Raw genomic sequence first — 13,987 nt, 5'->3', positions numbered from 1 at the left:
AGTCCATGCGCTAAGTCCTAAGGCGTCTCCTGGCTCCCCCAAAGCTGACATTCTCTGCTCTCAGATCTCCCCCAGACCGGCCAGTCTGGGTTCCCGTTTAAGACGGCAAAGCCCCGCCAGGTGACTGCTTGTTCTCCTCCCTCCTGATGCAATTAGAATCTCCAAGGAAAGCCGTTCTTGCCCTGGGACATCTCGGTGTGTTTAATTTATAGATCAAGCACTTCTTCCCAGAGATCTCCAGGGACCGTGTGCACACGTGCAGACACACACACACTCACACTCACACACACACACACACACACACACACACACACACACACACCCCTCTCTTTTTCGGGCACAGGACCACTATGGCGGCCAGTGAGGTTCGGAGCAAGGGGCAGAGGGGTCTCCGATGCTGCCTGGGATGGGCGGCCACGCTGAGCAGTGAGCTCGCGGAAGCTTCTTGGAGATTACTTCCTTTGTGGGTCCCCAGCCCCTCTCAGGATCCCTCCGCGCTCTGAAAAGAACTTCTCGTCTAATGGGGCCCCCCAGCTCCCTTCTAGGCCCCTGCCACCCCTCCTACCACGTCTCCATCTTCCCTGCCGCCAGAGCTGGGCATCATTTCTGGCCCCTCCCTGTCCCTCATCCCCGCACCAATCAGCTGCCCGATCCTATCAACCTCACGTGGGATGGAACTTAAAGACCAGGAGCTTACAGTCGGGGTTCTTCTGTGCAGGCTCTCCTACCACGGAGGAAGGCAGAGCCTCGAGGCTACTAGCAGTCGGGGTCCCTTTAATGTCAGGTCCAGCGCCCCGCCCCCACTCCCCTCCCCCACATGATCGCTCTAGGCAGACCCTTTTGCCCCGACGCTTTTAATCCATCCCCAACTCCTGTTCTGGACGCTTTCTTGACCATCTGTCCTTCGCTCCGGACTATCTTCCCGAGACACTCTCTCTCGGAGACCTTCCGTAACTCCCTATAGCTCGGAGCCCGGTCCAGATACCTCGAGGCCGGCAGACGCCCCTTCCTCAATCGAGCTCCACCCCACCCCTATCTTTCTAGCCCCTCCCGCCCCTCCCCAGCTCCAGGGCCTGCGGGACTTGCTCCCCCTCCCGCGTCAGCCGGAGGAAGCAGAAATCCGCCTCCACTTTCCACAGAGCCCCTCCCTCGGCAGGACCGATCCCGGCCCTTCGGGGATTGGCTGCGGGCGGCAGACCTTACGCCCACGACGCCCGGGGGCCACGGGCTTCCCCCTGGGCAGCCCTGGGCAGCCCTGGGCAGCCCCGGGCGCGGGAGGCGGGGGAGGAAAGCCGGGATAGAACGAGCGCTTCCCCCTGGGCGCCGCACCCGGCTTCCCAGGCGCTCCCCATCGGCGACCGCGCCCCACCTCGGACCGTTCCCCGGCCGGCCTCCATCCGCACTGCCCCGATCCTTGTACCCGCCCGAGCTCTGCCCCGCGTGCGGCCTCCTCGGCCTGTCCTTTCTGCTGAGAGCCAACCAGGGCCTCCAGAGCCTCGACCTCCCACAAGGGACCTGCCCGAATCTTGTTTCGGAAGTCCTGACTGGGCCTCGTGGCCAGCCCTGCAGTCTGCGGTCGGGGGCTGGATCGAGGGCCCACCTGGGCCACTAACCAGCCCCGTGAGCTTTGGCAAATCTCCAGTTCCCGGAGCCTCGGCTTCCTCAACCTTAGAATGAGATCTAGCTTTCATTTCCTCCCGTCTTCAAGTCACAGAACCTCCTCTGTAGGTAAGCCTCAGCCTCCTCATCTGTAAAATGGGTGACTAAGCATATCATGTCTGATGTCACAGGTTGTGGTAAACAAAGCGAGACTAGAGCGCTCAAACCCTGGATCCTTAGAAGGAGCTCACATGGGAAACAGGCGTCCAGCTTGGGGCTAGAGCCCTGCCCACCCGGCTGCCAGTCCTCGGCTCTCATGCCACCTGTCCTGACAGCCCGTCCCAGCACATCCTCTGTGAGAGCCCCCAAGGGGCAAGGGACCCCAAGGGCCACTGGTCTTACCTGCTCAGAGGCTGGAGGAGTCTGCCAGAATCTTGGTCAAGGGGAGCCTGGGAGAGTTCAACCACACTTACTGAGGCTCACACTGGCCCTAGAGGGGAAGGAAAGGTCAGGCCTTGGAGACAAGGAAACACAAAGAGGCCCTTCTAAGAAAAGTGCATTTTACTGATGCAGCCCAGAAATGTGAGGAGAAAAGTCCTCTTCCCCTCCCCTATGTAACCTTTTCCTGTAACAAAAGAAAGAGGAAGGGAGGGAGGAAGGGAAGGAACAAGAGAAACAGGAAGGGAAGGAAGGATGAAGGTAAAACATCAAATCCCATGATCCCGTTTGCTGTGTGACTGCTCTGGTCCCCTCACTGCTTGGGGCCTCCAAGGTCTCAGACATACACTGACAAGTCAGACTTGAGGGTCTGTGAGGCTCTGGCCCCAGGAGGCTGGGAAGGTGCAGGGAAAGGACCCTTCCTTATCTGGCTCTGGCCCCATCAGGGGCCTGCCCATGGCTTGGGGCCCAGCCTCCTCACGGCAGTGGACATTGCAGAGGTCCCTGGGTCTGGCTCCTTTTTCTCACATTTCTCATGTCCTCAGACACGATTTCTTCATGCTCAGAACCCTCATGCACTCCTGCCTGGTGAATTAAGATTGGGATGGAGTGGCCAGGGCAGCAGCTGAGCAGTCCTGGGTCACTTCTTCCTTTCCCGCCTGTGACAAGAGGGCAATGGGGGAGGCTGGGTAGCCCAGGAAGACACGGGGACTTGGGAGAAGTGAGCCCCAGCCTCCAGGCAGAGTGGGAAGCTCCGTGTATGTGTTTTTGGGGAGCTGCCTCCTGGCCCTAGGATGGGAATTTTGAAGCCCAAGCCGAGGCCCTGTGTGCCCACAGCAGGTAGCACTGGATGGGGCCGTTCTCTGGGAGACAGAGGGACAATCGTTCCCTATGTCCAGTCTCAGGCCTCCCTAGGGGGAGGGGGATGGGAGGGGAACATCTTCCAAGGAGGCCCAACCTCCTAAAATGGAGGCAAGTGGGGGCACCTTTTATATACTGAGGAGGTTCCTAGAACCATCTATTTGAAATAGAAAAGGGGCATTACATGCCAAGGAGTGCAAGTGAGCAGGAGCTTTAGACAGGGAGGGTCAAAGCTGAGAGGGGCCTGAGAACAGGGAATGGCAGGACTGGGAGGGGCCTGAGAACAGGGAATGGCAAGGCTATGAGATGGCAGAGCTGGGACATGAAATATGGAATGTTAGAGCAGAAAAGCCTTGGGACACATGCCATGGATCATCATCCCCAGGTGATACACAGCAGCCCATTCCTCAGCCTCCGAGCCCATTTTCATTGTGAAATGAGCTTACCAGAGGGGGTCCCCTAACTCAGAGGGCTGAGGGGAGGTCGGGCTGCAATGTGAGTCAATTGCTGGGGAACTCAGCTGGCACCGAGGGGCAAGAAAAGTGAACTCATTTGGGCTGAGAGTGAATCAGTCAGTCCTTCCGTTTCCCACGGGGCTTTGTATGCAGTTGTTACTTAATTCATGCTTACCAAATTGCAGTGATTGTCTCTGAAATGACACATGAGCCAGAACCAGCAAACTAGGGGATCTCTTTGGAAAAAGACTTGAATTCTGAGGTCCTGAGTGACACAAGGCCTTAAAGCTCAGGCAAGTTCAAGAAGTCCAGAGAACAAGGCCAGAAGGATCCAGGCTTGAGGGATAAGCAGGGGCCTAGTGTCCCCAGCTTCCAGAACCTGCAGAGCCTTTGTCCCTATAAAGGGGATGACTGTACAAAGGGATGGGTCTGCTGCCCACTGTTTTGTTAACCGGCACGTGGAACTTTGTACTCAGCCAGGGGACTATGGACAAGATGGAAGGTATCTAGGGGAGCGTGGTACTCATGCCTGTCCTCTCCTCCCTTGGCTTCCTCCAGAATTGAGACCTGTCATTCCTTGGCCTGTGCCCCTGCAGAGGGATACTTCCTAGCCCCTCAAGAGGGACAGTGTCAGACCCCCTATGACAAGAAAGCCTTCCCTAGCCCTGGCCCACTGACTGTTCTACATCTTCCCCCTCAGGCTCATGGCCTCGATGCACTTTGCAACCCCAAGTCCTAATCCAAAAGCCAGCCTGGTAGGATTTGAATCCAAAGGCTCAGGCTCAGACTCTCGCCCCCTGCCTCCCCTTCCCTTTGGTGTTGTCCCAGCCTCATGGCTAAGGTAGACTTAATAGAAGGATTGAGAGGTAATCATACTTGCTTGTATGATGACTTTTCCTGGATGGGCCGCGTGCCTTAGTCTGGTCTGACTGCCCCCTCCCCTAGCTCTGGGCTTCCTCTCTCTTAGTTCTAGTGGGGTTCACAAGGAGGAGCATAAGAGCATGGGTAAAAGCGTCCTCGTTTCTCCCCGTGGCCACTTCTGCCACATCGTCAAGGTCTGAAAGAGTTTGTTGTCAACTGGTGAATTGTGTGGGTTTCCTGTATATGTCAGAAAATAATTTCCTAATCCTCCCACCACCAGAGCTCAGGATGCTAAGTGAAGGGCCTCTCGGCCCTGAAAGAAGGGTTGCTTGAATAGGGCAGACATTAGGATCCCCCCATGCTCACACTTTGGATCCACCTGAAAGCTTTGGGGATAGTGTCAAACTGACCCCATACATGTACCTAATGTTAGGGGAGGACTTCGGGATTAGCCAAGCCTGAATATCTAATTCCACTCACGGGAGGACTTCAGGAGCAGCCTGAGCTCTGATATCAGGTGAGGAATGATGAGGCAAGACTCAGGAAGATGTTCAAGCAGGAGTCTGCTTATTCTAGGAAGCCTTCCACTTAATATACCCTATTGCTTATGTAACTATTCAGTACTGTGCATGCACCAACTAGTTATTATGGACTTCAGTATAACCCTGCTTCAAGTAGGCACAGGTGATCACACCCACCCTGACTTCTCAGGAAGGTGAAGTGCCCTTGGGGGGGGGGGGGGTGAGCCAGACCAAATACAGGCAGTAAGGCTCCTTACTGGACTAAAGGGTTTTATATATCATCCAGAGTTCCCCACTATCTGCGGCCCTCAACAACTTAACGCCGTGGAAAGTACACTTTAGCCAGAGAAGCTCAGGACCAGGAGCACTGGATTGGACATCTCAGGATCATCAACTGAGACTTGGAAGGGAACCTCAAAGGTTCCCTCCTCAGTGCTCCTTATTCAGTGAAACTGTTCTCTCCAGTGTTACCAATTATCTCTTCACTGTCAAATCTAATGACCTTTTTTCAACTCATATCTCCATGCAGGTGAGACCCAGATCTTTACATCTAGCAATAGGGTCTCTTGAGTTCCAGGTTTGTATCATCAATTGCCTCTTAGACATTTCCATAGGAATTTCTTGTAGGCATCTCAAACTCAACACATCCAAAACAGAACTTATCATTTTCCCTGCATAAACTCTCCTTTCCTCCTAATTTTCCTGTTATTGTAAAGAGTATCACCATCCTCCCAGTCCCTCAGGTTCCTCCTTAGGAATCAGTCTGGCTGCTTACTATCTCATTTTCCCTCACATCCAAGTTGTATCTAAGGCCTATCAATGTCACCTCTGCAACATCTCTTGTTGATTTCACCTCTGCAGCTTTTTCTCTTTGATTTCATCTCTGTACCACCTCTTGTCATCTCATGTAGATTTCACCTCTGCAGCATCTCTTGTTGGATTTCACCTTTGCAACATTCTGGTTGGATTTCACCTCTGCAGCTTTTCTCTTTGATTTCATCTCTGTACCACCTCTTGTCATCTCATGTAGATTTCAACCTCTGCAGCATCTCTTGTCAATTTCTCTTCTGCAGTTTCTCTTTAGTTTCATCTCTGCAATATCTCTTGTCAATTTTACCTCTGGCAACATTCTGGTTGGATTTCACCTCTGCAGCTTTTTCCCTTCAATTTCATCTCTTGTTGAATTTCACTTCTGCAACATTCTTGTTAGATTTAACCTCTGCAACTTTTTCTCTTCAATTTCATCTCTGTAACATCTTTTGTCAATTTCATCTCTGCAATATTTTTTGTCAGTTTCATCTCCTGCAACTTTACCTCTTCCATATCTCTTGTTGATTTCACCTCTGCAACATCTTTCATCAGATTTTGCCTCTCAACTTCTCTCCAATATTTCCCTTTTTCTCCTGTCTCATCTCTAGAGCAGATCCTTAGCAGCTCACATCTGGACTATTGTAAAAACTTGCTTGTGGGTGAAGGGGTCTGCCTATCTCAAACCTCCCCAACCCTGGGCCATCTTCCTTTCATCCTCCTAAATCACAAGTTTGACCATGTTACCCCATACTTAAGTGGTTCCCTATAGCCTTTGGAGTCAAGTGCAAAATCCTCTTGGCATTCAAAGCCTTTCATAAACTATCCCCCTTGCCATATTCTGATACTTGTTCCCCTCCGGATATTCTATGATCTGGTCACATCAGCCCTCCATCCCTCATTGCTATGATTCTACGTTGACTGTCCCCCATAACATGTAACAACAAGAAAACATGTAAACAAGCTATTTGTATCTATCTATCTAATGATATATATATGTCATTAGTCAGAACATAAGAAAGAACTTTCTAGGCATGGGCGATGGCCAGATAAAATGCCCAGAGCTGAGCAATGGAGGCTCATGGTTGGAAGAGTAGGTGATGGAGTAGGGGGTGAGGGGAGGAATAATATAAAAGAAAATAGTCTAGGTGTCTAAATGGTTCTTGACCTGGCCCGGATTTCCTTTCTGCCACTTAGGTTGCTTTGGGCCAATCCCTTTACCTCTCTCTCGGACTGTTATATGAAATGAGGAGGTTGATCTAAATATAGCATCAGCCCTGAATTGGGGCTTCAAAGGCCTTTTCCAGCTCTAAATCTGAGAATCTCCTTGACAAATAGGAAGCTAGATCATGGAAACTTGGTCCCCAGCCTCTGCCTTTGGAAGAAGGTAGGGCTGATGAAGGGGCCAGATCCTCTGGCACAGACTATGTGATTCTGGCCCTGTACCATCGGAAAAATGAGAGGGTGGAGCTTGGACCCTTTCCACTCTGGCATCTTGTGCTCTATCAGCCTGCAAAGCCAACCACAAACAGGAAAGAATTAGACTTTCTGACCACACACGAGAAGCGGCCCCATATCGGAGAAGCTGTGGACCCCTGGGCCCCAGCATGTGGGATGGGGGAGGGGATTCCACCCCATCACATCTGCTGATACCCTTCTCCTGACTCTATTCCCACTCCCAAGGAACTGAACCTCATTAGCATTTCTCTTTATCTATTAATGCTTGAACCTCAGACCATACCAGCCAACAGCCTTCTAAAGGGTCACTATCAGAAAGAGGTTCCAGCAGCCTGGTGAAGGGGGAATACTAGTGCTCTCTGGGCCTGCTGTGGACTCCTCACTGCCCCGGCTAGCAAGGGCAGCTAAGGGCCAGGCTAGAGGAGGGAGCCCTAGAGGAACAAGCCCTGGACAGCAAGGGCTGGCCTCAAAAGCAGATTTTTCTACCACAGATTTGCTTAGTAGTCAAGTAACTCCCTCCCTTTAGGCTGGTTTCATTCTCAGTAGAATGAATGAGGGGAGGAGATAAAGAGAGTTGGAAGAGCTCAAAGGCTCCTCTTAGCTCTGACATTCCCAGTTCTAAGGCCCCTCCCAACTTTTGACACTCTTTAAGTTCTGAGGTCTTCCCAGTGATACATTTCATGTTTTATGCTCTTTGTTTTATAGATTTAGTTTTTTGCTCTGAACTTAATGAGTACCCCAAAGGGAAAATATTTCCATATACAAAACAGAACAGGAAATGGGTTATATGTGAAACTGTGAATCTCTACTATGTACACTTTGCTTTTTAAAACAGAGAGATATTTGCATTATTCCTTCAATCACATCTTGCTTTTCTGTTTCCTTCTATATATTTCAATGAGCCTCTTTTTTTTTTTTTTTGCTTCCCCATCCCCAGGGACATAAGAACCAGAGGCTTCCTCACCCTTTAAGGCAGTTTCCCCACCGTCCAGGTCCAAAACCAGGGGTTTCACAACTCTGCCCCTGAACACTCTCTCCATCTCTGGAGCTTAGTAGTTCTTCCTCCTTCATCCTTTGGGATTGCAGACCCAATTCTGCTCTCTGTTCATCCGCATCTGCCTAGATTTTAGACTCTATCTCTCGGTAGCACTGTAATATCATCCCAAACAGAGGCTTCAGCCTCTTCATCCAGCCCCTAACTGATGGACACCTCTGCCATTTTCAATTCTTAGCCACCACAAAAAGAGTCACTAAGAAAGCTCTTGTACAAACCAAACATGGCCTCAAATACTCCCTGGGACGCTGGGCAAAAACAAAGCAAAAAAAAACCCACTTATCTTTGCCTCAGTTTCCCCAACTGTAAATAAGGAAAATAACAAGATCTCCCTTCCTCTCACAGTATTGTTGTAAGGATTCAATGAGATATTATCTCATTATCATCTATTTTATCAATGAGATATAAACATAAAGTGCTTAGTTCTGTGCCTGGCACATAGTAGTACTTAATAAAATAGGTAAATCGAAAATGCTTCCCTTCCTTCTTGACCACATGGATCCTTTCCTCCCCCCTCACTGCCCCTTCCTCTTTGCTCTCTTTAGGCTGCAGACTCTACCCAGCTTCTGTTCTGAGGTCTCTTCCAGCCTGGGAAATCCATCACTACCAAGAGTGCATTAGGAAAACAGTCTTCTTGCTGTTATTATGGCATTACTCTGACATTCCACAAGCCCTTTCCATGACTTTGGGCACTCAAATAGCTGAGGAAACATTAGTCAGCCCTCGTGGGAACATGGCATCTCTCTGCCCATTTCAGAGGTGAGTAAACTGTTGACTCAGAAGCCAAAGGATAGAGATGAGTCTTCAGAGTGACTCAGCTGAACTCTAAGAATGCTCATCGACCTTCTCCCATTCCAAGGCCTGCAGCTGAAGGAAGCAGCCTGGAGAACACGGTAAGGAAATACTCCTTCCCCCACCCAGCTCAGCTGGGCCTCAGCCCGGCTCCCAGCCAAGCTTCTGATCAATCTTTCATCAGGAGTTCTCCACAGGGACCACCAGCAGCTTCTCCTGTTGGTTAAACCATCCCAAACTCTCTGCAGGAAGGATGGGGTGGGGGTTACTGAAAGAGCCCCTTTCAGAGCCATCCTGGAAAAGATGCTAAGCAGGGCCCAGAAGGCTCTTCCCAGGTCAGAGGGGCAGAGAGCCAAGCCAGAGAAGGGAAGGGTGATGGCCATGAGTGAGAAGTACTCCAGAGGTCAGTGTCAAAAGTGGATTATCTCCATTTTACAGATGAGGAAACTGAGGGCCATCTAAGGCTACAGAGTGGGACATGTTTTCTAAGGCTAAATTCCTTGCTCTTTTCACTACCGCCTCTTAAGCCCTTTGGTGTATGATTATTGAATTATCTCGTTGGAATCAACTGTAGAAATAAATATACAGGGAATGTCAGAGCTGAGAAGAATCTGACAACAGGGGATGTCAGAGTTTTTAGGGAGCTTAGAACTGGGGGGATGTCTGAGCTGGAGGGGCCTCTGAATAGGGAATGTCACAACTGGAGGGCCTTAGAGATAAGATAGTACAATCTCTTCTAGGTGAGAATCCTTTTTTTTTTTTTTTTTTTTTTTTTTTTTAACCCGTCCCTTAGAGATGAGCCCGTCCAGACTCTGCTTGAATTATTCTAGTGACAGAGAGCTCACTACTTACATGGCAGACAGAGCATTTCTTTAATGCTCATGCAGGCAGTATTCTATTACAGTTACTATTACAAAGAGATTTGCATATGATTCAACAGCCATTTCTTAACTGTCAGATTTGCGCTGGCTACCATCCCCTTAAATCATCTCCCTGCATGTTCTCAAGGGTGTGGGAGGTCAGAATTATTGGCTCCGGTTCCACAGTGGATCCAAGGTTAGAAGTGCTTCTCAGACTATCCACAAGCATATGAAAATTTGTGCCAAATCACAAACAAGGAGAAAAATCAAAACTGAAACGGTCCCGAGGCTTCAAGGAGCTCCCAAAAGGTGACAGAAATAGCCAGACCCTGGAAAGAGAAGCTACGTGGCTGATGACACTTGGAAAGCGATCCAACCACCGAGGAAAGAAATGGGGAGAGTTTTTTTAAGGCAATGACTTGAACATCCAGCTCTCCTGACCTCGAGGGACTGCTTCTGGGGCCATAGACCAAGCAGGTTGAGGAAGCTTCCGACAACAGCATGCCCTAACTTACAGCAGCATCTTTGGGGTGCCAAAGACCAGAGATACATGCCCAGTACCAAGGAATGACTGGTGAGAACTGAGATGGAAGGAAATATTCCTGGGCGGTAAGAAAGGAGCATGATGAGTACAGAGAAGCAAAGGGAGTCTCAGGAAAATTGATGGAGGGTGAGGTTAGCAGAGTCCAGAAAATGGTAACCACCATCATGCACACAACAATGCTCCAACTGACCACTAAGGAGCCACCCCTTTCTTTCTTCCAGAGGTGGGGGTCTATGGGTTGAAATGCTACATGCATAGCCAGACTTGATCCAGCTTTTGGTTAGTTTTGCTGAGCTTTTTTGGTGTAGCTTAATTTCTTTTCCTTTCTTCCTTCCATCTTTCCTCCCTCCTTCCATTCCTTCCTCCCTCTTTCCTTTTCTTCCTTCCCCCTCCTCCTTTTCTCCCTCCTTCCCTCTTTCCCTTGCCTCTTTTTTTCTTTCCTTCCTCCCTTCTCTCCCTTCCTTCCTTCTTCCCTACCTCCATGTTTTGCTCCCTCTCTCTCTTCCTCCCTTCTTTCCTCCTTCTCTTCCTCCCTTTCTCCTCTCCTTTCCTCCTTTCCCCCCTCCTTTCCTCCTTTCCCCTTCAGTTTCTCTCTTCCTCCCTTTTTTCTTTCTGCCCACCTCTGAGTGGGCTTCTCCAGGTACATCAAACCTTGCTCTTTCCCCACCTCGGTACCCTTGGGCTGCCATCTCCTTCCTCCTCCAACTTTGCTTACCATCTTTAAAGGACCCCTGCCCTTCTTTCTTCTCCCTTGATCTCAGCATCGACCACCCCAGCAGATCACCCCGCCCCCACCCCAGGAGCTTCTCTCCTGAACTGACCAAAAAATCGTGTATAGGAAGGAGGTGAATCCTAATGTATGTCGTCCCAGTCCCAGGCAGTCAGCTGCCTTTGAGCCCCGACCAAGGCACAAGGAGGCACAGCGCAGGCCAGGCTGGGTATACTCATACCAGAGGCTGCTGGTTAGCATGGGCAGGAGACACAGCGGGCAAAGGAGCAGAGGGTCGGCTCACCGAGGGCTTCCTCCCTCTCCCCACCCAAGACAGCCCCTAACAAGAGTTTGCCCTAAACAGTCTCTCCAGAACTCACCACTCTACTCTCCAGATGTGCCAGGCAGTGAGCTGGGCTTGGGGACCAGAGCCCCACACACGTGTCCCCTGGGAGCTTACAATCGATAAGCAGAGGCCTCGCCAACGAGCATTTATTAGGCACCTACTCTTTGCCAGACTCTGCACTTAGACAACGACAACAAGAAGAAGCACTCCCCTCAAGAGTGCTCCAGGGCTCCCTTTGGAAGGTCCCCCACTGCTGCCTCATCCTTTCCCCCAGTGAGAAGCCGATGGTGGGAACTGAGAAGAGGGCAGAGCTGGAGCGCGGGCAGCAGCGAGGGAATCGCCCAGGTCTCCGAGTCACAGGTGATGTGAGCAAGAAGGGACTCCTCGCTCCAACCTGGCAGCCCCCAAGCGGGAATCTGTGATGGAGGGCTCGGAACTCCACTGCTTTGGGCTCCCCTCAGCCCTGCCAGGTTCACAGATGGGGAAAAGTGAAGGCAGAAAAAGTGACTCAGAGGAAGCTCTCCAGCCCAATCCACATCTGTCCCTCATTCCCCAAGGATGTCACCTGGGGGGGAGGGGGGAAAAGGGGGGAAGCCAATTCCGCAGCAGCGCTGAGTCCCACGGTTTACAGAGGGCGCTCACGGGGGAAAGGGACTTTCCCAGAGGGGACAGCCTCTTACTGGCTGCGGGCCACCCGGGGCTCTCCAGTTTAGAGCTCTCCTCACACACCCCGACAAATGAGCATTTCCCTATGGACCCCACCCACATCCACAGCTGGAAGCTCCACACACAAGAGGTGCATAATAAAAGCTCCCTCAGAAGGAAAGAAGAAAGAGACAGACTTCATTTCTGACTTGCTAAGACTGGCTGCTTGCCTCTGGTTCCCAGCTCGGCTCCCCACCAGCCCCTTTCAGCTGCCCCTCGGACGGGAGAACGGCACCTCCGGGGGCGGCCAACGTGAAGCCGGGTGAAATCACTGGGGCGGAGGAAGAGGGGGGGCCAGGCAGGTCTCCCTCACCCGTGCAGCAGGCGCACCGCCACTGGCTTCGAGGGGACACAGCACAGCCACATAAGCTACACACAGTCACACACAACCTACACACACAAGCTACACACACAGCCACACAAGCTACACACACAGCCACACAAGCTATACACACAGCCACACAAGTCACACATTGTCACACAAGCTTCACACACAGCCACACAAGTCACACACAGTCATACAAACTACACACACAGCCACACAAGCTACTCACACAGAGCCATATGACCTACACAGACACAGCCATACAAGCTACACACACACACACACATCTGTGCACACACGCACACCCTGTGGGTCCTGCAGCTACCCTGCAGGAATGTCTCCCAGAGTTCCTCAATGTCACCCTCCCACCCCGAGGTTTTGAGCTCTCTTGGCCCCTCAGGTGCCATCCAGGACCCTTGGCCACTGTCCCACGTGCCCCCACTCCTTTCTCTTGCCGGCTTTCAGGCCGGGGGCACCCAGGGACAAACGGGCAGAGGGACAGCAAGCTGGGAGCCGAGAGCGTGGGGGCCAGCGCGGAGACCCCCAACGCTAAAAGCTCGCACTTCTCCAGTCCAGAGGCGCGAGCGGGCATTCGGGCAGGGCCGGGGACCTGAAAAGGCGGGGCACTGCCTGCTGGCAGAGGAGGGGCACTGGCCGAGGGGGCCGGGAGGGGCAGCTTCCTTCCTGCCCCCACCGGGAGGCAGATGCGGGTAGCCTCAGGTAGCCACGGCGAGCTCTCCGGAAGCCAGGGGATTACTCAGGCTGGGGGAGACAAAGGCGCGCACGCACAGCAAGGGGCAGATTCAGAGATTCCCGGGAGACAGAGACAGCCACGCTCTGGATCGGGAGAGTCGTAGACAGTCTCTCTGTCTCTCTCACACGCGCACAGAGAAATGGGTAGATTCAGCAGAGACACAGGGGCAGACCACAGACGTATACATGCAGCGACACACACACGCACGCACACACAGCTAGGAGCAGGGGAGAAAAAAGGGACAAGAGGAGAGACCGAGGCTGCGAGCAGAGACGGACGTGGGGAGCCGGAGCTGGGGGGGGGGGGAGGGGAAGAGAAACCGACGGAGTGAGAGGAAAGGGTCGGAGCCCGAGCCGACCTGAGACCCCCCCCCCCAGAAGCCGGCGGCCGCCCTGAGCACAGAGGGGAGCGGGCAGTCCGCTGCCCCCACTCCCCGCATCCCCTCTCCCCCGGCCTCTTACCTCTGTCCTTCGTAGCCCAGGCGGCAGGGGAGCCGGAGGCTGGGGGAGGCGGTGGGGTGTGGGGGGAGCAGCAGCGGCAGCGGCAGCAGCAGCACAACCTCAGCAGCAGCAACGGGGGCAGGGCGAGTGCCAGGAGGGAGGCCCGGCGGGGCGGGGCCGGGGCGGGCCCTACTTCCCCGAACCCGCCCCTGAGCCTCCGGGTGCGACCCAGGCCGCCGCAGCCCCCCGCCCCCCACCCGCAACACAAACTGGCGCGTGCACCCCCCCCCCCCTGCGCGCGCGCGCACACACACGCACATGCACACACAGTGGATCAGACATAAGGAGACACAATCTGGCTCCAAATTCCAGCTGCATTCAGCATTGGATAGAGCCCCTCGGCTACGGGGGCCTCGGTTTCCCTCTCTGGAAAGTGCGGGTTTGTCCTGCTACCCTCT

The 13,987-nt window shown here is 52.7% G+C and overlaps 1 protein-coding gene across 1 annotated transcript in view; it reads right to left on the bottom strand.

Annotated features, from left to right (window-relative positions):
• PRR5 (proline rich 5) overlaps positions 1-13,652 on the bottom strand; it is a 41,864-nt gene extending 28,212 nt beyond the window's left edge. Inside the window, exons 1-2 of the mRNA XM_074272152.1 lie at positions 13,551-13,652; positions 2,002-2,089 (exon numbers count right to left, since the gene is read on the bottom strand). The gene's annotated coding sequence lies outside the window, so the exon portion shown is untranslated. The remainder of the gene's footprint in view (positions 1-2,001; positions 2,090-13,550) is intronic.
• Positions 13,653-13,987: the final 335 nt, after the last annotated feature.

Source organism: Sminthopsis crassicaudata, chromosome 5, assembly GCF_048593235.1.
Source record: "Sminthopsis crassicaudata isolate SCR6 chromosome 5, ASM4859323v1, whole genome shotgun sequence".
Taxonomy (NCBI): domain Eukaryota; kingdom Metazoa; phylum Chordata; class Mammalia; order Dasyuromorphia; family Dasyuridae; genus Sminthopsis; species Sminthopsis crassicaudata.
This window is presented reverse-complemented; position numbering and strand designations above follow the sequence as displayed.